Consider the following 24764-nt stretch of genomic DNA (forward strand, 5'->3'; position numbering starts at 1 on the left):
TGGTTATTGACCGGAGAGGTGTCTCGGTCATGTCTACACAGTTCTCGAACCCGTAGGGTCTGCACGCTTAACGTTCGATGACGATTTTATATTGTATGAGTTATGTGATTTGATGACTGAATGTTGTTCGGAATCCCGGATGAGATCATAGACATGACGAGGAGTCTCGAAATGGTTGAGAGGTAAAGATTCATATATAGGATGATAGTGTTTGGACATCGGAAGTGTTTCGGGGGTACCGGGTACGTATCGGGTCACCGAAAAGGGGTTCCGGGAATCCCCGACCAAGATATGGGCCTTATTGGGCCTAGGGCGGGACAGACCAGCCCCTAGTGTGCTGGTGCGCCCCATACATGGCCGAATAGGGGGGATAAAGGAAAGAGAGAGGAGAGAAAGGAAGGGGGCAATTCGGCCTCCCCTTTCCTTCTCTCCCCCTCCTCTTTCCTTCTCCCTCCGGAAAAAAATGGAAAGGGGGGAGGCCAAATAGGATTAGGCCCCAAGTAGGATTCCTCCTACTTGGGGCGCGCCTCCTGCTGCTCCCTCCCCCTCCCACCTATATATATATATATATATATGTGTGTGTGTGTGGGGGGGGGGGTCGGTGTCAAAACCAACGGATCTCGGGTAGGGGGTCCCGTACTGTGCGTCTAGGATCGATGGTAACAGGAGACGGGGGACACAATGTTTACCCAGGTTCGGGCCCTCTCTATGGAGGTAATACCCTACTTCCTGCTTGATTGATCTTGATGAATATGAGTGTTACAAGAGTTGATCTACCACGAGATCGTAATGGCTAAACCCTAGAAGTCTAGCCTATGAGTATATGGTCATGAATCTGTCCTATCCGGACTATGCCCTCCGGTTTATATAGACACCGGAGAGATCTAGGGTTACATGGAGTCGGTTACATAGGAGGAAATCTTCATAATTGGTCGCCTAGCCTGCCTTCCACGCCAAGTAGAGTCCAATCCGGACACGGGTATAGTCTTCGGCCTTCATGTCTTCATAGCCCATCAGTCCGATCCAACAGATAACAGGCCGGACGCCCGGGGACCCCTTAGTCCAGGACTCACTCAGGGACCGCTAGAACACACAACATTGTTTCCTAGCCGTGTGCGGTGCCCCCCTCCACAGTTTACGCCTCCGATCATATTCTCGCAGTGCTTAGGCGAAGCCCTGCGCGGATAACTTCATCATCACCATCGCCACGCCGTTGTGCGGACGGAACTCATCTACTTCCTCGACGCTCTACTGGATCAAGAGTTCGAGGGACGTCATCGAGCTGAACGTGTGCAGAACTCGAAGGTGCCGTACGTTCGGTACTTGGATCGGTTGAATCGTGAAGACATTCGACGACATCAACCGCGTTAACCTAACGCTTCCGCTTTCGGTCTACGAGGGTACGTGGACACACTCTCCCTTCTCGTTGCTATGCTTCTCCTAGATAGATCTTGCGTGATCGTAGGAAATTTTTGAATTACTACGTTCCCCAACAATTCAGTGTTCGATCATCAAGTAACCCAAGAGGTGGCCGAAGAGGATGTAGCCGAAGTAGAAGAAATTGAGTAGATGACTGAAGTAGAAGAGGTTGACGATCCAATGGAGATCGAGAGTCAGTCGAGCACGAAGAGGGTAAGGACTCACAACAACAACCAACTTAAAGATCTTGCTTTGTCTGATGATTGGACGAACATCTACATGGATGCAACGGTTGGAACAGACCAATCCAGGGAAACAACATAATCAAACCCCGTCGTTTTACCCTTAGTGGCAACAATATAAATGTGTGTCTTGTCCCCACTCTATCACTGGGAGTCTAGGATATAGAAATCGCCACAAGATTGAATCCACTACTATGCACCACTCCCTTTGAAGATATACCAATCAATCTTGGCCAGAGAAGACAAATAGATTGGAAAGCATACATAGCTACTTAATTATACAACAAAGAAACTTCAAAAGATTCAAATAGATTCAATGAACAATCTGATCATAAACTCGCAATTCATCATGTACCAACAAACACACCGCAAGATTACATCAGATTGATCCCAATCACACAAGTGTCAGTGCTAAAACCGGCGGATCTTGGGTAGGGGGTCCCTAGTTGTTGGTCTAGGAACAATGGTAACATGGTCGAAGGGAGACGATGTTTACCCAGGTTCGAGTCCTCTCAAAGAGGTAACACCCCACGTCCTGCTTTGATTGTATTGATGTGATGGAGTACAGAGTACAAGATGATCTACCTCGAGATAGTATGATTGAGTTCTAAACCCTAAGGTTGGTAATCGTGCCTCTAAAGACTAAACCCCATGGCTTATATATGCATCGGGGGTACCTAGGTTACACATATGGTCAGCTACCAACATGCCGGCTAATGATCCATCCTTGGAGTACACGCCAAGTCTTCGGAGGTGTCCATCTTGATTACGCCGAGGTTCATAGCTTCCGGAGTCCTTCCTTGTATCGATCGATTGGCCGTAAGCTCGGCCCGTGGACTGTGGGTCGTACATGTTAGTACCCCTTAGTCCAGAACACCGTCAGTAGCCCTTGAACTGGTCTTCAAATATGAGGACAGTAGTTCCATCTTCGGAGCTTTGTATTCAGCTCGATATCTTCGACTTGACGTTTTCGGCTTGGCAGGCAAATTCCTCCCTTATCGGTTCAAGTTTGGCTTCAAGATCTTCAAAATATCCTCAGCCTCCTCGATAAGGGTTCGAGCATCAACATACATCGGACCATGTGGCCTTCTCTTCGGGTGATACGAAGACCTTTATCAGGGGATTCGCCATGGGTCCCACCACTTGTGGCCCCCCTCAATTATTGTTTATGATCGTTCTTGATCTTCGTGCTATTTGGGGAACAAGCGTATTGATGGCTCGATGTTGAAGCGTCTACCCTCGCTTGGTTTAACGGGTATTTAAGTAACTAGCTAGGGCCACAACAATGGCACATTTTTTTCCTCAAAGCTAGCTCGAGAGCTCCAGCAATGGCAAGCGTCCCAGGTTTGTCAACGCGCCCCCACGGGCCCTTAAGGATGACTGGGGAAGTTGTTATGTCACCCGTCTACAACTAGACCGACTCGCCACCCAAGCTATCTGCCGGATTTAGATCTCACTTCCACCCACCCTAGCTTGATATCCCTAGATGGGCGAGCGCATGCAGATAATCACCCCATTCCACATGGGGAGGAATGAGCTTGCTTCGTCCCATTCCTTTTGCGGGGTCTTGGATTGCCTATCCATCCATTTCTTAGGGGTCTGCTGGAGTTCTACGGGATCCAACTACACCATCTAACTCCCAAATCAATCCTACACATTGTGGGAGTCGTCGACCTCTGCCGAATGTATCTTGCTCCCAAATCAATCCTACACATTGCGGGAGCCGTCGACCTCTGCCGAATGTATCTCGGATGTGAGGCACACTTTGGGCTATGAAGGAAATATTTCTGCTTGATGCCCTATTCCCGAGATGGAAAAATTCATGAAGTTGACGGAGTCGAGGTATGTCGCATTGCAGGGACCGGTTATCTTCCGGGTATTCTTAGAGAGGATGCTGAGACGTGGGACACCGAGTGGTTTTGTATGGCCAACGTCCCACTTTACAAACCGATATGTCCCGGTCTTCCGATCTTCTTGCCTGCGCCTCCCAAGAAGCGCTTCAACTGGCAGCCCAAGAGCTCCTCACAAAAGGATGATGCTGCTGCTCAAGTGAGATGCCTAGCACACAATAAGCTGACCATCAGTGATGTGATGGCTATTACTATATATTCTCAGAGGAGTTCAACGTCTTTAGCAATGCATGCATCCCTTGTGAAGGTACAATGGGACTAACGATGCCACCTGATACGTCCATTTTGCATCATGTTTTACTACTGTTACTTATATTGTTTCTTGTCATTATTCCACCTTATGATGCAATTATAATGCCTTTTTTCTCTTAATTTGCAAGATTTACATGGAGAGGGAGATTACCGGCAGCTGGAATTCTGGACCTGAAAAAAGCTACAACACAGATACCTATTCTACATAACTCCAAATGACCTGAAACTTCAAGGAGATTTTTATTGAATATATAAATAATACTGGAGCAAAGAAATATCAGAGGGGGCTACCAGCTGCTCACAAGGCAACAGGGCGCAACCACCCCCCAGGTGGGCCCTGATGCCTTATGGGTCCCACAGCTGGCCTCTGGTGCCCATCTTCTGCTATATGAGAGGTTTTGACCTAGAAAAATAAGAGGAAGACTTTCCGGACGAAGCGCTGCCATCTCGAGGCGAACCTGGGCAAGAGCACTTTTGCTCTCCGGCGGAGCTATTCCGCCGGGGATACTTCCCTCTGGGAGGGGGAAATCGAAGCCATCGACATCACCAACGATCCTCTCATCTTGGGAGGACCGATCTTCATCAACATCTTCACCAGCACTATCTCATCTCAAAACCCAAGTTCATCTCTTGTATTCAATCTTTGTCCCAAAACCTTAGATTGATACCTGTGGGTTGCTAGTAGTGTTGATTACAACTTGTAGTTGATGCTGGTTGGTTTATTGGGCAGAAGATTAAATGTTCATATCCTCAAGCAGATTCAATACCCCTCTGATCTTGAACATGAATATGATTTGGTGAGTAGTTACTTTTGTTCTTGAGGACATGGGAGAAGTCTTGTTATAAATAATCATGTGAAGTTGGTATTCGTTCGATATTTTGATGATATGTATGTTGTTGCTTCCTTTAGTGGTGTCATGTGAATGTCGACTACATGACACTTCACTATACTTGGGCCTAAGGGAAGGCATTGTGGAGTAATAAGTAGATGATGGGTTGCTAGGATGACAGAAGCTTAAACCCTAGTTTATGCGTTATTCCGTAAGGGGTTGATTTGGATCCATATGTTTCATGCTATGGTTAGATTTATCTTAATTCTTCTTTCGTAGTTGCGGATGCTTGCGAGAGGGAGTAATCATAAGTGGGTTGATTTTTCAAGTAAGAACAACACCCAAGCACCGGTCCACCCACATATCAAATTATCAAAATAACAAACATGAATCAACTAAATATGATGAAAGTGACTAGATGACAATTCCCATGTGTCCTCGAGAACGCTTTGCTTATTATAAGAGAACGTTTAGGCTTGTACTTTGCTATAAAAAGGATTGGTCCACCTTGCTGCACCTTTGTTACTATTAGTACTTGTTACTTGTTATGAATTATCTTGCTACAAAACTATCTATCACAGTTACTTTCAGCACTTGTAGAGAATATCTTGCTGAAAACCACTTGTCATTTCCTTCTGCTCCTCATTGGGTTGGACACTCTTACTTATCAAAAGGACTAAGATTGATCTCCTATACTTCTGGGTCATCAAGACTCTTTCCTGGCACCATTACCGGGGAGTGAAGCGCTGATGTCGCTTGAACTATGTCGGTATTTCCCCAAAGAGGAAGGGATGATGCATTACATCTACGGCAGGTATTTCCCTCAGTTATGAAACCAAGGTATCAATCTAGTAGAACCAAGAAACACTATGTAAATGGTACCTGCACAGAAAGAACAAATACTTGCAACCCGACGCTTATGAGGGGTTGTCAATCCCTCTATGGGTAACGATGCCAGAAATTGTGAAGTTGACGGGATAAAAATTGCGTAGATTGGATAAATAGATCTCGATAAAATGTGAAATAAAATAAATAGCAAAAAGTGCAGCAAGGTATTGTTGGGTTTTTGGAATAATATATTTGAAAATAAAAGAAAATAAAACTATATCTCAAAGCAAATATGATAAAGAATAGACCATGGGGCCATAGATTTCACTAGTGGCTTCTCTCAAGAAAATAACACACGGTGGGTAAACAAATTACTGTTGGACAATTGATAGAAGATCGAATAATTATGACGATATCCAAGGAAATGATCAATACATAGGCATCATGTCCAAGATTAGTATACCGACTCCTGCCTACATCTACTACTATTACTCCACACATCGACCGCTATCCAGCATGCATCTAGTGTATTAAGTTCATGGAGAAACTGAGTAATGCAATAAGAATGATGACATGATGTAGACAAGATCTATTCATGTCGGAATAGCCCACATCTTGTTATCCTTAATAGCAATGATACATGCGTGTCTTGCTGCCCCTTTTATCACTAGGAAAGAACACTGCACGATTGAACCCATCACAAAGCACCTCTTCCCATGGCAAGAAAAATTGATCTAGTTGGCCTAACTAAACCAAAGATTCGAAGAAGAAATACGAGACTATAATAATCATACATATAAGAGATCAAAATAAGACTCAATTAATACTCATGGATATAGATCTAATCATAAACTCAAAGTTCATCGGACCCCAACAAACACACCGCAAAAAGAGTTACATCAAATAGATCTCCAAGAGACCATTGTATTGAGAATCAAAAGAGAGAGAGAGAGGAAGCCATCTAGCTACTGCCTACAGACCCGTAGGTCTATGATGAACTCCTCACACATCATCAAAGAGGCACCAATGAGTATGATGAACTCCTCCGTGATGGTGTCTAGATTGGATCTCGTGGTTCTGGAACTTGCGGCGGCTGGAATTGTTTTTCGTCAACTCCCCTAGGGTTTCTGGAATATTTGGGTATTTATAGGGCGAAGAGGCGGTGTAGGAGGCCACCGAGGGGGGCACAACCCCCTGGGCGCGCCTGGGTTCCTGGGCGTGCCCTCGCGGGTTGTGCCCACCTCGGGCCTCCCCTCTAGTATTTCTTTGGCCCAAGTTGTGTCTTCTGGTCCATAAAAATCCTCCAAAAAGTTTCGCTGTGTTTGGACTCCGTTGGTAGTGATATTCTGCGAAGTAGAAAACAAGCAAAAAAAACAACAACTACCACTGGGCACTATGTCAATAGGTTAGTCCCAAAAATGATATAAAGTTGCTATAAAATGATTGTAAAACATCCAAGAATGATAATATAACAACATGGAACAAGCAAAAATTATAGATACGTTGGAGACGTATCAGCATCCCCAAGCTTAATTCCTACTTGTCCTCGAGTAGGTAAATGATAAAAATAGGATATTTGATATGGAATGCTGCCTAATATGTTCATCACATATTATTTTCTTTTGTAGCATGGACATTTGGACTTTTATATGGTTCAAAGCAATAGTCTAGTTTTGACATGAAGATTTGAATACTCAAGCATATCAACAAGCAACCATGTCTTTCAAAATATCAACACTAAAGAAAGTTATCCCTAGCCCATCATGCTCATTCATTGATCCATTCATGAAACACAATCGCATATTAGCTACATCCAATGCTCAAGTTTGATCATAGTGCCCCTTAGTTGGTGCTTTATAAGAGAAGATGGAGACTCAAATAAAAATAAAATTGCGTAAAGTAAATAGATAGGCTATTCGTAGAGGGAAGTAGGGATTCGTAGAGGTGCCAGAGCTCAAAGCTTAAATTGAGAGATAAAAATTTTGAGAGGCATACTTTTCCCGTCAATGAAAACGACCGAGTAATTCCCAACTCTATCCATGCTAGATATATCATAGGCAAATTGTGGAATTGTCACGGCAGATGTCCTCGTGCTAGGACTTAGTCGTGGAGCCATCGCAGCTAGGAAGCTTAAAGGGGTTAAACGGGACAAGGAATACGAGGGTTATACTGGTTCGGCCCCTTACGGTGAAGGTAAAAGCCTACGTCCAGTTGAGGTGGTATTGATTAAGGTTTCGATGACCAGGGAGCTTGATCGCTATGCCTGGCTCTCGACAAGATCTTACCTGTCCCTAAACCGCCGCCGGGTCGCCCCTTTATATAGAGAGGTTGACGCCCAACGGCTCTCAGAGTCCCGGCCGGCTCATAAGAGTGTCCGGCTCGGACTCTCAACTATTCTTGCCTTACATGACAAGTCTTGCCATACGGCGGTTTATCACTACGGGCCTTAAGCCTCCTCCGGGTCTTAAGCCCATTATCTAACCCGCCGTCTTCAAGCTTGGTACTGGGCTTCGCGTGACGACCATTATAACGTAACCCGGCCCCTCCTGGGCGGGTGACTCTAATGGTTATATCCCCAACATTAGGCCCCAGATTGATTTGAACCGGTTCATGTCAATCTTCAATCCCTTTGAGAGAAAATCTTCCGGCTTACATTTGTGCGAAGGTTTTAACCCGCCGTGACGTCATCTTCTGTATTCCTGATAACCCGCCATGACGTCATCTTCCACTAAGTTCATTTCTTTACTCTGTATATCCCAACGGATCTTATCTTTAATGGCTATCCCGGAAATCGAGGCGCTTCTGTGGCGAGATAATCACGCCGTGGCCTCCTCGTTTCTCGCGCCCACTTATGAGCCTCACCTTATAAATAGCCCGGCCCATGAGCCTCCAGTTACTCGTCGCCTCCATCTTCTTCCTCCTCTCGCCACTGTGCTGCCGCCCGAGCTCCGCCGCCGCCGCCGCGGGTTTCCTTGTCTTCACCAACTCAGGCCGCTGCATCAACCTGACGTGACCAGAGAAACGCGACGAACCTCCGCAGTAACTCCGCATCTGTAAGTCCCCGCACCTCTCCACCGTAGATCCGCATTAGGGTTCTTTGCTGTTCTTCCCGTGTTCGTCGCCGTTCATCGCGAGCTCTTGATAGATTCCATTATTACCACCTTTTCTTGATCTTTAGACTGTACAGAACTGCTGCGGTAGCTGTTTCACACCCGTTCCCAATGTACATAGATCCCTTTTCATTGCATAAAGGCTCGGTTCGAACCCTTGAAATTCTTCTGTGTCTGTTCTAGGTCTAGAAATTTTCCCTTTCCAGTCGATCGTTTGATCCAGAATAATCACTGTGATCTGTGAAACTTGTTTGCGCCACACTTAGTCAAAAATTGCATCTGTTTAGCTACGGCGGCTCATATCTCCGGCTTAAAAGAGGCCACACGCTGTAGAAATTTCCGGCTCATTTATAATAAGGCTTTAGACAACCTGAATTACTCACGATGCCCTCAGCGGCTTAGATAACCCGACGCAATTAGACATATGTCCTTAGGCCCCTTCATAAGCCGCCATTTTAAACATTGAACTGTAAACTTCCTCCGGCTTATATTTGAACCGGACATTTCCTTTTGTCATAGGCTTCCGTCTTTCACAATGCCGCCCAAAGCTCCCAAGGCACCCATTACGTGCAATTGGATGAAATCCAATGTTACTAAGGACACGTTAGCTGATTTTGTGAAGACGGGTTACCTGCCCAAGAAAGAGGTCATGTCTTATCGTGCCCCTGACCCGTCGGAGGAGAGACCTCAACCTAGAGATGGTGAGGTGGTGATACTTGCTGATCACATGAGCCGGGGCTTCGCACCGCCCGGCTCAAAATTCTTTAGGGATGTTCTGAACTTCTTCGATCTGCGGCCGCAAGACATAGGAGCCAATTCCGTGTCAAATATTTGCAATTTTCAAGTATTCTGCGAAGTCTATCTTGGAGAAGAGCCCAGCCTGCTGCTCTTTAGAGAGCTATTTTATCTGAACCGCCAGAATGAGTGCGCCAACGGGCCGAGCCTGGAACTTGGTGGAATCTCCATTCAACGCCGGAGAGATTGCCTCTTTCCTTACGCTAAACCGCCAAGCCATCCAAAGGACTGGAACCAGACATGGTTCTACTGCCAGGATACTTCTCCGGCTGACGAGAGCCCTCTTCCCGGCTTTCGTGCCCTGCGTCTGGAGCCAAGTCACCCCCTGCCGGATAAGCTATCTCAAGCTGAGCGTCAACCTCTGATCCCCACCATCAACAAGATTAAGGCTCTCCTGGGAAATGGTCTCAACGGCATTGATCTGGTCCGGGTCTGGATCTCTTGGCGGGTGATCCCCTTGAGCCGCCGCTCCGGCTTAATGTGTGATTACACGGGCCGGAAAGATGACCCTCTGCGGCACAGCTGCAACGATCTCCCTGAAGACGTCGTTGACGACGTGACCAAGTCCCTCTTGAATGAGAGCTTGACAGACTGCAGGAGGACCGGCTTAAGCCCCTTCTGCAAAACTAACCCGGCTCCAGCGGTAAGCCACTAACCTGAACACCTTACCTACCCCTTGGATAGTTTTCATCTGAACCTTAATAAGTCTCTATTGTATTTTTCAGGCTAATGATAAGTTCTGGAAGGTCAAATATGACCATGAGGCGGTTAAAAAAGCCAGAAAGGCTAAGAAAGCCGCCAGGAGAGCCGCTCCCCGCAAAAAGGGAAGCAAGCCTACTGCCCCAGAGCTGCTTCAGTTGGATGACAGCTCCGAGTCAGAGGTAACCCCTGATTCTTTAGGCTCTTCTTTTGTTTCTGCTTGTCGTCTGTCTTTTAACCACCTTATCGACTTGATTATCCGCAGGATGATACCGGAGCGAGTAACCCGGTAACTGAAGAGGTAACTATACTTTCCTCCGACTCGGACCCCTTGCCAAGGCTGAAAGTCCGAAGAGTAACCCGGAAAGTAAGATTTTCGCATCCTTTAGCTTATCAAGATCCTCAATTTCTTTTGAAGCAACAGATTCATGAGAGCCGGAGGCAAACCCGGGCCAGCAAGGATGCAGACCTCTCCTCCGGCTTACCCAAGGCATCAAGAAAGCGCCGGACTGAGGTTATCTCCAACCTATACCCTTTTCATCCTTTAGCGGGTGTCACTCGTCAACCGCTCAATTCGTCTGATTCAAATTATCAGGAAACTTCACCTTCCTCTGGTGATTCTATGCAATCTAACCTGCCGGCTTTCAAGACTGTCGGGTGGTTGGTGCGACATATGCCAAGGGATGGCTTATCATTGTGGGAGCCAATAAAACGTCGCCGGTGCCTGGAAACGGGATGAGGCGAAGACATGCACGTCGGCAAATCTTACCCAGGTTCGGGGCTCTCCGAGGAGATAACACCCCTAGTCCTGCTCTGCGGGGTCTCCGCATGATCACTAGATCGATAAAAGGTAGCTACAATCGCTCCTAGAGCTGTTGAGATCAAGCGAGAAGAAGAACAAGGCTAGCTCTTGCTTCTCTCTATCTATGGCGTGTGTGCTATGCTTAGAGGGCAACTCTATGCTCAGAGGCCAACTATGCTTGGGTGCCCACCCTTTGCATGGGTGCTCCGGGGGGTTTATATAGGCCTACCCCCCGGGGGTACAATGGTAATCCGGCTGGGCTCTGGCCCCAGCCGTCAGTGTCTACGCTCGCCGGCTTCTCCGCTGGCTGCTGGGTCCCGCTGGCTAGTGGGTCCCGCCGGCTGCCGGCTATTTGATCAACAGGCCAGCCCCACCGCCTAGGGTCTTGTCGGCAGCTGCTTACTGTAGCCTCGCCTGTGATGACGAGGGCTTTGTCGAGGTAAGTGTGGCTACAGTGGGCCGCCTCGGGGGCTATCACTGTAGCCTTACCTCGTCTTGTCTCCTTAATGGGGCTCCTGCTTCGAGGAAGGGAGTAGCCGGCTTCTGGAGGCCGGCTACGCTCTTGGCCGACTGGGAAAGGCCGGGCCGCCTTCACGCCTCTCTCTGGCCGAAGGGGCCCGCCGCCCGCGGGCCGTACGGGAGTCGGTCGTGGGTGACGTCGAGGCCAACATGGCTACAGTGCCGAGCCGCACGGGAGACGTCCGTCCCGTACGGCCTCTTGTAGCCACGCCCGCCTCGGGCTTCGGGGGTAGTGGGCCGCACTGTGGCCACACCCCGTCACGTCGCCGTTATGTGGGAGTGGTTTGGAGTGGTTGCGGTCTTTGCCGGCTCCTAGGAGTCGGCGTCCTTCTTGGCCGGCTTCTTGGAGTCGGCCACCCCGTAGTCGTCCTGGGGAGGAGTTGGTAAGGCTGGGTCGCCTTCCGGGAGTCGGCTTGAGTGGTAGCCGGCCAGGGAAGGCGGCCCAATGCTCGGAGTGCTTGGAGGCCCGAAGGCCTGATAATTTTTTTGGAAGAACCAGGGGCAGTCGGTTAGGCTACCCGTGGCCATTTACTCCGACAGTAGTCCCCGAAGCTGATTGGGCTTCGATGTAGAGTGGGGTTTTGAGAAGCTCGATCAGCTTCCTATCGTGACAAGCCGGCAGCTGGGAGCCGGCCTTGGTCAGGCGCGTCGCCTGAGTCGAAATCTTCTGGAGTCGGAGGGCGGGAACCTGCTGGCACGTGCACCGGGCCGCGGGCCGGCCACGGGCCGTCGGCGAGCCACGTGGCCAGAAAGCCTGCCAGCCCACGCGCGTGACGGGACGTCGCCGCAGGGAGGGGGCCCGCCACGTCCGCGCCCCAGCCCAGGCGCGGATCCTTTGTATCCCGAAACCGCCCGCACATTCCGTGCGGCAGTTTCGGCTCGCATTTACGCGCAATAATCGCGGGACTTGGGGGGAGTGGGCGCAGTTAATCCCACGTCTCCCCCCCACGTCCGGCCTCTTCGGCCTCGTGAGGCTATAAGTAGGGGGAGGTGGAGGGCGGCAGGCCCTCGCACGCTCCTCCTACTTCCACCGTCTTCTTCCCTCGCTCGTTCTCGCGACAGCGCCTCGCCGCCGCGCTCTTCCACCGCACGCTCCTCCGCCGCCGTGCTAGCTCTCGCTATGCCTCCCCACGTAGAGCAGCTTGGCGGGGATTGGGACGGCTCCATCGTCCATGACGACCACGTCGACTTCCTCCGCGACACGCGGCGGCTGCCCGGCGCGGACAAAGTGGAGGTCCGCCTCGCGCCGGCGAAGGAGATCTCGCCGAGGCCGCAGGAGGGCGAGCGGGTGGTCTTCCGCTCGCACTTCTTGCGCGGCTTCGGCCTGCCAGTGAGCGCCTTCTTCCGCTCCTGGCTCGACTTCTATCAGCTCCAGCCGCACCATCTCACCCCGAACGCGGTGGTGCTGCTGTCCGCCTTCGTCACCCTGTGCGAGGGCTACCTCGGCGTCCTCCCCACCCTTGAGCTCTGGGGAGAGTTCTTCCAGTCGAAGCTGGGCACGCGCATGCGGGGCGTGCCGGCTCAGACTGGCGCCTTCATCGTGTCGCGGAGATCGGGCGCCGACAAACCCTTCCCCGTCATCACGCTAATCCAATCGGTGAAGAAGTGGCAGAAATCATACTTCTACGTGCGGAACATCGCGCCGCGGGGCGACTACATCAACCTGCCGGCTTACGTAGCCGGCCCACCGGCGGGCAGGCTGCCCCAGTGGTCCTTCCGGGCTGTGACGCTGTCGTAGGCAGGAAACGCCGCCATCGCCCGACTGCGGGTGATGGTCCAGTCGGAGGGCCTAATGGGACCCGATCTTCTGGCTGCATTCGTCACGTGCCGGGTTCTTCCGCTCCAGAGCCGGCCTCATCTGATCTGTCAGATGAGCGGCCAGCTCGATCCGAGCCGCATGTGCACCAAGGAGATGCCGCGCCACGAGGTCGCCTACATGGTGAATTACCTCGCAAACTGCCAACTCACTGAAGATTGGCAGTTCGGCAAGGAGCCGTATAGCCGAGCCAATCCTCCGCCTACGGTACGCTTCCCTTGTCTGTTTTCTCTCTCTCTCTCTCTCTCTCTCAGCCTTGTTGCCGAGTATCTCTTGGCCGACTCTGACTTAGTCGGCTTGTTCTTCGACAGAGCCCTCTGCTTCGGCCGGCCGGCGGGTCAGACGTGGAGCGCCGCTTCGTCCCCGACCGGACCGAACACGACCTGGAGGACCCCGACCTGGGGGCGGTCCATCTGGACGACGTCGTCGAGCCGGGCAGTGGCCCAGCCGGCGACGAAGCAGGCGGCTCCGGGTTCACTGCTACCTTCGACGACTGGCCGGACGAGGATGAAGCCGAAGCCGTCCCGCGTCGCCAGCCGGCATCTGGACGCGGCGCGGGCTCCTCCGCCGCGCAGCCTGCTCGGGGTAGAGGCCAGAAGCGCCGCGCCGCCCAGGATTTGTTCGGCAGCCGAACGAAGAAACCCAGGGGCGGGGCGGCAGCCACCAGGCGGGAAGAGGCGGCCGCGAAGGCGGCTCGCTTCCGCAAAGTGGTGAAGCAGCCGCAGACCGTGTCGGCGTAAGTTCTCTTTCTCTATGTACTCTCTTTCTTTCTTTTCTTTGGTGGTTCTTGAACCTTTGTCTTCTTCTTCAACGATCAGAGCTCCGCTGTCACTTGAGCGGGCGGCCGCCGGCTCCGTCGTCGAGTCGCCAAGGGGCTCTGGGAGCACCACCCGCCGCGTGGACCCCCGCGCCGACCTCCAGGAGGTGACGGAAAGGAACGCGCGGGAGGCGCGGGAGGAGCAGGAGGCACGGGAGGCGGAGGCGCGGAAGGCGGCGGCCGCCCAGGCGGCTCGGGAGGAGGAGGCGGCGAAGGCACTCGCCAAGGCCGCAGCCAAGGCCCAGGCAGAGGCTGAGGCCGTGGCGGCGGCAGGGGAGGTTCTGATGGTCACCCCCCTACGCACCATGGCGCCTGGGGACACGGAGCCCTCGCCAGGGGGAGCCAGCAGCAACCAGCCAGGGCTGGGGGAAGCGGCGACGACGTCATCATCTTGGAGAAGGCGCCGGAGCCGACCCCTCCGACTAGGGCGGCCCAAGGCGGCCAGCCTGAGCCTGTGCCCGCACAGTCGGCGGAGGGCGAGCCGGCCGCGGGGGCTAAGGTGGCGGTCCGGGTTCCGCCAAGCCGGCGTGCAGGGAAGGCCGCGTCGGAGCCACAGCCGGCCGTGGGCTCTAGCTCGTCGGCCCGAGACGCGGAGGTGGCCAGCGCTACCTCGGGGTGGACGCCAGGCGGAGGGACAGCCGTGGTGAACATCGCTGCACAAGACGTCCGGACCGGCTCCAAAGCCAAGCCGCGGCGCTGAGGCAGTTCACCGACGAATTCCTCGCAACGCGGGCAGCCATCCGGGTTAGTATTCCCATCTTGTTCTTTCTTGATCTTGATTTCTCTCATGGGGGCGCGTCAGCGCACCCACTGGGTGTAGTCCCCGAGTTCCGAGTCGGCTGCTGAGCAGGCGGCTTGGAACTTCTTGGAGGTTTTGTCTTTGCTGTTTTTGTTCTCACTTTGGTCTTCTGTCCGTCTTGCAGGACTACCACAACCTCCGAGCGGCCGCCTTCAACTCCCAGGCTCGGGAGCTGACTCAGAAGACCGCCGACCTTACTGAGAGCCGAGGTATGTGACTTGATCTTTATCTCATGTGGGGGCGCGTCAGCGCACCCACTGGGTGTAGTCCCCGAGATTCGGGCCGACTGCTGAGCAGTCCGCTCGGATCTTCCTTGACGATTTCTTATTGTTCTTCTTCTTCTGCCGTCTCTGCAGCGGCCAACGCCAGTCTGAGGGCACAGCTGGGGGAGTCCCAGACTGCTCTTCGTGCCAAGGACGCCGAGCTCGCCGCCTTGCTGCAGGAGCGCGACCGCCTGGTCAAGAAGCTAGCCGACCAGGAGGAAAGCCACATGGCGGCACTGAAGGCGGCGCAGGACCGCGAGGCCACTCTCCAGGCCGAGTTCGAGACGGAGGCGGCCGGCTGGGCAGAGGCCAGGCAGACTCTGTTCTCCGGCTATGGCCAGATCGAGGATCTGGTTGACGGTAAGCCGTCTATCTCTTCGTCCTTTCTTGCCATCTGCCACTTTGGCTTGTTTTCTGATTTTGGTGTTCTTCTCTTCCTTTCTTCTTCGCGCAAAGTATTTCCCTGGCTATTCGACTGCCGCCAACCAGGCCATCGAGGCCCGTCGCCAAGCGAAGAGGCAGGCCGGCTTCGAGATCTCGCCAACCGCCGGCCGCTCGCTGGAGGAACAGCTCCTGGCGATCCAGGCTCGCATCCAGCCGGCTCACCGGCTGCTCCCTCGGCTTCAGCGTGCCGGGGCGCAGGTCTTGGCCGCCCTCTGGCCCGGTCAAGCGGTCCCTCGCACCCCCAGTCGGACCGCCGACTGGCTGGAGGTGGCAGTCGGCCGCTTCGAGGCTTGGAAGGCCTCGGCAGCTTGCTCCGGCGCCAGGCGGGCACTGGAGTTCGTCAAGGCCTGGTATCCCGGCCTGAACCTAGAGCAGCTGGCTACCTGGCGGCAGCAAGCCGACACGGAGCTGGAGCCGGCGCGACCGGCCATTATTCGGCGGGCTTCGGCGATCGCCGACTACACCGACACCAGTGTCTTCGCCCCCGAGGTGGACGACAATGGAGTCGCCCAGCCGGAAGATTGGTTCGTGCTGGACCCGGCGTACGGCGAGGACTCGGCGGAGGAGATTGACTCCAGCGACGAGGGCGAAGAGGAGGAGGAAGAGGGTGAAGACGCCGAGCCGGCTGGTGGAGCAGCCGGCCAGCCTCATCCTGACCGTACCTCCAGCACCACGTCGCACGCGAGTGTGTCGCCTGCCGTAGGTGGTAGCCAAGCCGAGACCCGCTAGGCAGCCACTCCTTCAGCCGGCGAGGCCGCCTTCACCGACCAGCTCGGCCTTCATGTCGTGCCTTAGTCTTCTTTCTTTTGTTTTCCTGTCTTGTTACTTTTGAACAATGTTTGGTTAAGTCTGCACAATTCCACCCACTGGGTGTATTCAAACTTATGCCTGTTGCCGCCTGTTGGGGGCTTTATGTATATATAACTTATGCGTTTGGTCTTTCCTTGTACTTTTGCTTTTTGTCCTTCTGCTTTTTCCTTTGCCACCCTCCCTTGGTTGCCGCCTCCCCAGTCAAACAGTTGCTCTGCAATCTGTAGCCGGGGAGTGCCTCGCCGATTGGGGAGGGGGAAGTACTTTAGCTCTGCTGGACTAAAGCTAAGTTTTTTAGGAAGCCGGCCAGCCGGCTGCTTTGACAGCCGACAGGCATATTTGGAGGCCGTCTCTTTGCTATATAGGTTAGTTGTTCCTTAGCCATTTTTCGTGCAGGCGTCCTTTCTGTCTTCTCTCTTGCTAGTCGAACAGTCAGTTCTTTGAGCTGCGACTTTCAACAAGAGAGGACTTGGGAGCCGGCGCACTACTTTTCTGACTTTTAGGAAAAACTTGCAATATAGCTCAAGGCGGCCAGTCCCCGGGCCGACTAGTCGAACCCGGTGCCGGACAAAAATTCGAAATGTAATAATACATTCATGGATATGACACTAGTCATTCATAGATAAACAAAGGCAGTCCCCGAGTATTGTTCGGGGGGCCTGTTGGTTTGTGCTTAATACAAAAGGGGAGCGTTATACATACTGCTTTTCAGCTGTAAAATCGTCTTAGGAGGTTTGCGTTCCATGGTCGCTCCGACTCCTTGCCGGAGTCGTCTCTCTTGCGTGCTCTTGGTTTTTGCGCGTCGATCAAGTAGTAGGAGTCGTTGCCGAGTGCCTTGCTGACGACGAAGGGGCCTTCCCAAGGGGCCGAGAGCTTGTGCTGGCCGGCTGTTCGCTGGATCAGCCGGAGCACAAGGTCGCCCTCTTGGAAGGATCTTGGCTTGACCTTGCGGTTGTAGTAGCGGCGCAGCCCTTGCTGGTAGATGGCGGACCGGCTGAGGGCTAACAGCCGGCCTTCTTCCAGTAGGTCGACGCCGTCTTCTCTTGCTTCTTTGGCTTCCTCCTCCGTATACATGGTGATCCGAGGCGAGTCGAACTCGATATCTGTTGGGATGACAGCCTCGGCACCGTACACGAGGAAGAATGGAGTGAAGCCGGTTGACTTGTTGGGTGTAGTGTGCAGACTCCAGAGGACAGCCGGCAGCTCTTCGAGCCAGCAGCCGGCCGATCGCTCCAGTGGTACAACCAGTCGGGGCTTGATGCCGGAGAGGATGAGTCCATTTGCCCGCTCGACCTGGCCGTTCGACTGCGGGTGGGCAACGGACGCTAAGTCCAGTCGGATGCCCTGCGTCGCGCAGAAACGTGCCAGTGCACCTTTGGCGAAGTTCGTGCCGTTGTCGGTGATGATGCTGTGCGGCACGCCGTACCGAGTAGTGATGTTGGTGATGAATGTCACGGCAGTCGGCCCATTCAGCTTCTTAATCGGCTTGGCTTCGATCCACTTTGTGAACTTGTCCACAGCAACGAGGAGATGTGTCAGGCCGCCGCGGGCTGTCTTGAAAGGGCCCACCATGTCCAGTCCCCAGACGGCAAAAGGCCAGGTGAGGGGAATGGTCTTGAGTGCAGAAGCCGGCAGGTGTTGCTTGGAACTAAAAACTTGGCATCCTCTGCAGCTCTTGACTATTGCTTTAGCATCCTCCAAGGCAGTCGGCCAGAAGAAACCGTGGCGGAAAGCTTTGGCCACGAGGGATCTTGAGGCTGCGTGATGGCCGCATTCGCCTTGGTGGATGTCTTTGAGGATTGCCACTCCTTTTTCTGGCTCGACACAACGCTGGAAGACTCCAGTGACGCTGCGCTTCACAAGCTCTCTTTTGATTATTGTATATGCTGCGGCTCGTCGTTGCACTAGTCTTGCTGAGATCTCATCAGCCGGCAGCTCTCTGATGACTAGGAACTTGAGGATGGGCTGGGCCCATGAGGGAGCTGTGACTTCTTCTTCTGTTAATGTGGCCACCATGACTCGGGTGGGTGGGTAGGGTGTTGAATTGGAGTCGGCCACCGCTTCTTGTGTCGTTGTAGTCCCCGGGCCGACTGCTGCAGTCCCCGGGCCGGGTTCTGAAGTCCCCGTGCCGGGTGCGACTACGGCAGTCCCCGGGCCAGTCGTCGAGGTCCCCGTGCCGCCTGCGGGATTTCTCGAGTCGGATCCGGCTGTTTCTGGCGCAGGCGGTACGAAGATGGAATCCGACTCTGGAGACGGCTTGAGGAGGCGCTGGAGGGAGACGCCAGTCGGTATGGCTTGTCGGGTGGAGCCGATCCGTGCTAGGGCATCTGCTTGGTCGTTGTCGGCCCTTGGCACGTGAAGGAACTCGCACCCTTCGAAGTATCCGCTCATCTGTTGGACGAGAAAACGGTAGCTCGCCATGTTCGCGTCCTTGGCGTCCCAGTCGCCAGATGATTGCTGGACCACTAAGTCGGAGTCGCCGTAGCACAGGATCCGGCGTATGCCAAGCTCTTTGGCTAGCCGGAGCCCATGTACGAGCGCCTCGTACTCGGCCACGTTGTTGGAGGCGGCGAAGTGGATCTGCAGCGTGTACTTGAGCTTGTCGCCTTTGGGAGAGGTGGGGACGATGCCGGCTCCCAAGCCGGTGCGCATCTTGGACCCGTCAAAGTGCATCCGCCAATGAGTAGAGTCGGGAGCCGGCGGTAAGTACTGGGTCTCGGCCAAGTCGACGAGGAAGTCGGCCAATGCTTGCGACTTGATGGCGGTGCGGGGTTGATAGAAGATCGTGTAGGGCGCCAAGGCAATGGCCCATTTGGCCACCCGGCCGGATGCATCCCGGCTGCCTATGATCTCGGCGAGCGGGGCAGTGCATACGACCGTGATGGGGTGCTCTTGGAAGTAGGGCTTCAATTTCTTGGCAGCGAAGTACACCCCATAGCACATCTTTTGGTAGTGCGGGTAGTTTTGCTTTGAGCTGGATAGTACTTCGCTGAGGTAGTAGACCGGCCTCTGGACCAGCTGGGCTCGGCCTTCCTCCGGACGCTGGACCACAAGAACAGTGCTGACGACTCGGCTAGTCGCGGCGATGTAGAGGAGCATGGGCTCCTTCTCAGTCGGCGCAGCCAGGACAGGCGGAGTGGTCAACATTTTCTTCAACTCATGGAAGGCTTGGTCGGCTTGATCATTCCACTCAAAGTGAGTGGAATTCTTCATGAGTCGGTACAGGGGGAGAGCCTTTTCTCCTAGTCGGCTGATAAAACGATTCAGGGAGGCTAAGCAGCCAGTGAACTTCTGCACATCTCGCAGCTTGGTGGGAATATCCATCCTCTCGATGGCCTTGATCTTGACGGGGTTGCACTCAATGCCGCGTTCGGAGACCAGGAAGCCTAGCAGCCGGCCGGCTGGCACTCCGAACACGCACTTCTCGGGGTTGAGCTTGATCTGGAATCGGCGCAAGTTGGCAAATGTTTCTTTCAGGTCTTCTAGCAAGGTACCGCGCTTCTCTGTCTTCACCACAATGTCGTCTACATAGACGTGGGCATTTCTGCCGAGTTGTTTCAAGAGACATTTCTGCATGCAACGCTGAAAAGTGGCACCGGCATTTCTCAAGCCGAATGTCATTGTCAGGTAGCAGAAAGCTCCAAAGGGTGTGATGAAGGCAGTCTTCAGGCGGTCAGCCGGGTCCAACTTGATCTGATGATACCCTGAGTATGCATCCAAAAAACTTAACAGCTCGCATCCGGCTGTGGAGTCTATCACTTGATCAATCCGTGGCAGAGCAAATGGATCCTTTGGGCAGGCCTTGTTCAAACTCGTGTAGTCTATACACATACGCCACTTGTTATTCTTCTTCAGAACTAGAACTGGGTTGGCAAGCCATTCTGGGAAGAACACTTCCATGATAAAGCCGGCGGCAAGGAGCCGGGCTATCTCTTCTCCCACGATTCTTCGCTTCTCTTCTGATAGTCGGCGGAGGGGCTGCTTGACCGGCTTCGCATCATCTCGAACATGTAATTTGTGCTCGGCGAAATCCTTCGGGACACCCGGCATGTCCTTTGGGGACCATGCAAAGATGTCTCGATTCTCACGGAGGAAGTCGACGAGCTCGCCTTCCTATTTACTGTCCAAGTTCGCCCCAATCACGGTGAACCTCTCCGGGTGCTCCGGGTCTAGAGGTATCTTCTTCGTTTCTTTTGTAGGCTGGAAGGAGCCCTGCGCATCACAATCCTTGGGGTTGGGGGACAAGGCCGGCTGCTTGCCGGCCATGGCCACAACCCGTTCCAACATCTTCTTCTCTTCTGCCACCACGAGGGACTCGGCCAGCCGGTTGCTGGCCATGGCACACTCGATGGACTTCTTGTAGTCGCCGGCTACCGTGATGATCCCCTTCGAGCTCGGCATCTTCATCTTCAGGTAGGCGTAGTGGGGCACAGCCATGAACTTGGCCAAAGCAGGTCGGCCAAGTAGTGCATGATAGGGGCTCTCCAGATCCACTACCTCGAACCATATTGCTTCCCGGCGAAAATGATCCTTGTCTCCGAAGAGAACATCCATTTTGATCTTGCCGATTGGAGAGCAAGACAGGCCGGGTACGATACCATGGAAGACGGTGCGGCTCGGCATGAGCTGCTTCGCTTTGATGTTCAACTTGTCCATGGTATCGCGGTACAATATGTTGATACTGCTTCCGCCGTCTACCAGGACGCGGGAAAATCTGGCAGCTCGCCTCTCCGTCGCAAGGGTGACGTCCAAGACCATAGCATAGGAGCCAGGCGACGGCATCACCTCTGGGTGGTCGGCCTGGCTCCAGCTGATTGGCTTTTCCGACCAGTGCATGAACTCGGCGGTGCTAGAGGCGACTGCGTTCACTTCTTGGTGCAGCCGGCGTCGGCTGCGCTTGTCGTCGGCTTGACTAGTGAAGACGACGTAGGCGGCGTGCTCTTCGGGGAATTCGTCTTGGATGGCGCCGACCGCCGGCCGAGCCGCCGGCTGCTGGGGGGCTGGAGGCGGCGGGCCGGGAGGCGGAGGCGGCAACATTCCTTCGCCCTTGGTGATGCGGGTGAGCCAGTGGCATTTCCGGGTTGTGTGGTTAGACGGCTTCGCGCCGCTGTGGAACTTGCAGGGAGCATCGAGTGCTTGCTCGTAGGAGAAAGACGGCTGCCAGGGCGGCCGGCCACCCTTCTTCTTGGGAGCGGGCCGCTCTTCGGGCTGCTCGTCTTTAACTGTGGCCACCTGCCGACTGGACGAAGTCGGCATGGGGCCCTTGCGCTTGTGGTCGTTTTGGTAGGGGCGCCGATTAGGGTCGCCAGCCGGCGTCTTGGGAGCCGGAGCAACTACTTTCCCCGAGGCGTCCACTCGGAGCTCGGTCTTCATTGAGGAGTCAGCAGTGGCGTACTTGTCGGCGGTGACCAGCAACTCGTCGAGGGTAGCCGGCTCGTCGCAGAGGAGTCGGTGCTTGAGGAGGGTGCCCTCTCGGCACCCGGCGGTGAAGTACTCGATGGCCTGGACCTCATGCACTCCCTCGCAGGAGTTGCGGAGCTCGGCCCATCGCGTGAGGTAGTCGCGAGTCGACTCGTTGGGCCCCTGGACGCAGAGGGAGAGCTGGCGAGGCTTGGGAGGCCGCTTGTAGGTGCTGGTGAAGTTGCGGACGAAAACTTCGGTGAAGTCCAGCTAACTGTTGATGCTGTAGGGCTTGAGGCTGTTGAGCCATGTGCGCGCCGTGCCCTGCAGCATCAGGGGGACGTACTTCACGGTGACGCGCCGATTGCCGTTGGCGATGCTGACGGCCGTGGAGTAGTCGATGAGCCAATCTTCCGGCTTCACCGAGCCGTTGTACTTGGGCGTGTCTCTGGGGAGCGAGAACCCTTTGGGGAAGGGCTCGTCGCGGATGCGGGGGCCAAAGCATGGCGGGCCGACATCGTCTTCTTCTTCTAATGCCAAGGATCGAGCAAGGCGGTCGATCCTATGGCGGGCGTCGTTCTCGCCGACTCCTTCTCGGCGGCCGAGTCGGTCGCTAAGAGTCGGGTGCGTGATAGGCGGCGGGGTGAGGCGTCTTTCTCTTCGAGGCGGGGGAGGAGGCAGATTTCCTTGGTGCTCTACAGCTCGAGGGCGGCCATCCGCGTCGTGCTCGATGGTGATGCGAGTCCGGCTGCGGCTGGCAGCCGGCTCCTTGTCTTTCTTCTGGCGCGCGCCGCTCACAGTCGGCGAGCGGGACGTCACGGCGTGCTCCCTGCGCGGGGGATGACTATCAGCACGGGCGCCGGCTTCGTGCCGTTCTGCAGCCGCGTCGATCAGCTGCTGGATCCGTCTTGTCATGTAGGGGAGCTCGTCGGCTCCCAGCCCATTGAGCTCCTCTGCAGCCGCCTGAGCGGCTCGCAGATTCTCGAGCGGGGTGGCGTAGACGGGGCGATCTGCGCCCAGCATGCTGGCAACGGCTGCGCCGCGCTTCTGGACGAAGCCGGCTCGGCTCGGGCCGCTAGGCGGCGGCGTGCCGAAGGCGGCGCGGTCGACTTCGCGCTGGTTGGCCTCGGTGAGGCGTCTCATCGAGGCTATCTTTTGGCCCTCCGCGATGAGGGCAAGGCGGCGAGCCTCCAGGGTCTCGGCGTCGGCGTCGGCCGGGATGGGGACGGAGAGGTCGTGCATCGCCGCTTGCTGAGCGTCGCGGGCATTCTTGCCCGAGTTGGAGACGTGGCTGATGACCAGCACTTCGGTGACAGCGCTGCTGCCGCTGTCAGCTTGAGGGAGGGGGTCGTCGAAGACCACCACGTCGGAGGGGTAGGCGTCAAGCGACGCGGTGTCGGAGTCGATGAGCATCGGGTCGGTGGAGCCGACAGACTCCATGTCCGCAGCAGGCTCACTGGAGACGTGAAGTTGGTCGAGGAGGCTGACGAGGCGACTCTCGGGGTAGTCGGTGCCTGTGTCAGACGCAGGCTCGTCGGAGATGCGAGTCTCGCCGAGCAGATCGGCGAGGTGGCTCACTGCGCAGGCGTCGTCAACGCCTTGCAGCGCGTCGAGGCAAACGCCATCGGGCGCAGCAGGCTGGCTGCGCTCGCGGGGGAGGAAGAGGGTTCCCGTCCAGAACAGGTCTCCGGACGACGGTGCACCTGGCCCCACGGTGGGCGCCAAATGTCGGGTGGTTGGTGCGACATATGCCAAGTGATGGCTTATCATTGTGGGAGCCAATAAAACGTCGCCGGTGCCTGGAAACGGGATGAGGCGAAGACATGCACGCCGGCGAATCTTACCCAGGTTCGGGGCTCTCCGAGGAGATAACACCCCTAGTCCTGCTCTGCGGGGTCTCCGCATGATCACTAGATCGATAAAAGGTAGCTACAATCGCTCCTAGAGCTGTTGAGATCAAGCGAGAAGAAGAACAAGGCTAGCTCTTGCTTCTCTCTATCTATGGCGTGTGTGCTATGCTTAGAGGGCAACTCTATGCTCAGAGGCCAACTATGCTTGGGTGCCCACCCTTTGCATGGGTGCTCCGGGGGGTTTATATAGGCCTACCCCCCGGGGGTACAATGGTAATCCGGCTGGGCTCTGGCCCCAGCCGTCAGTGTCTACGCTCGCCGGCTTCTCCGCTGGCTGCTGGGTCCCGCTGGCTAGTGGGTCCCGCCGGCTGCCGGCTATTTGATCAACAGGCCAGCCCCACCGCCTAGGGTCTTGTCGGCGGCTGCTTATTGTAGCCTCGCCTGTGATGACGAGGGCTTTGTCGAGGTAAGCGTGGCTACAGTGGGCCGCCTCGGGGGCTATCACTGTAGCCTTACCTCGTCTTGTCTCCTTAATGGGGCTCCTGCTTCGAGGAAGGGAGTAGCCGGCTTCTGGAGGCCGGCTACGCTCTTGGCCGACTGGGAAAGGCCGGGCCGCCTTCACGCCTCTCTCTGGCCGAAGGGGCCCGCCGCCCGCGGGCCGTACGGGAGTCGGTCGTGGGTGACGTCGAGGCCAACATGGCTACAGTGCCGAGCCGCACGGGAGACGTCCGTCCCGTACGGCCTCCTGTAGCCACGCCCGCCTCGGGCTTCGGGGGTAGTGGGCCGCACTGTGGCCACACCCCGTCACGTCGCCGTTATGTGGGAGTGGTTTGGAGTGGTTGCGGTCTTTGCCGGCTCCTAGGAGTCGGCGTCCTTCTTGGCCGGCTTCTTGGAGTCGGCCACCCCGTAGTCGTCCTGGGGAGGAGTTGGTAAGGCTGGGTCGCCTTCCGGGAGTCGGCTTGAGTGGTAGCCGGCCAGGGAAGGCGGCCCAATGCTCGGAGTGCTTGGAGGCCCGAAGGCCTGATAATTTTTTCGGAAGAACCAGGGGCAGTCGGTTAGGCTACCCGTGGCCATTTACTCCGACAAAGACCGCGCCCGGGTAATGATGATCATCTTATGTTTTGCTTATCTTACTCATGCTTTTGTACTAACCTTTTGT

The sequence above is a fragment of the Triticum aestivum genome, chromosome 5D (genome assembly GCF_018294505.1).
Source record: "Triticum aestivum cultivar Chinese Spring chromosome 5D, IWGSC CS RefSeq v2.1, whole genome shotgun sequence".
Taxonomy (NCBI): Eukaryota; Viridiplantae; Streptophyta; class Magnoliopsida; order Poales; family Poaceae; genus Triticum; species Triticum aestivum.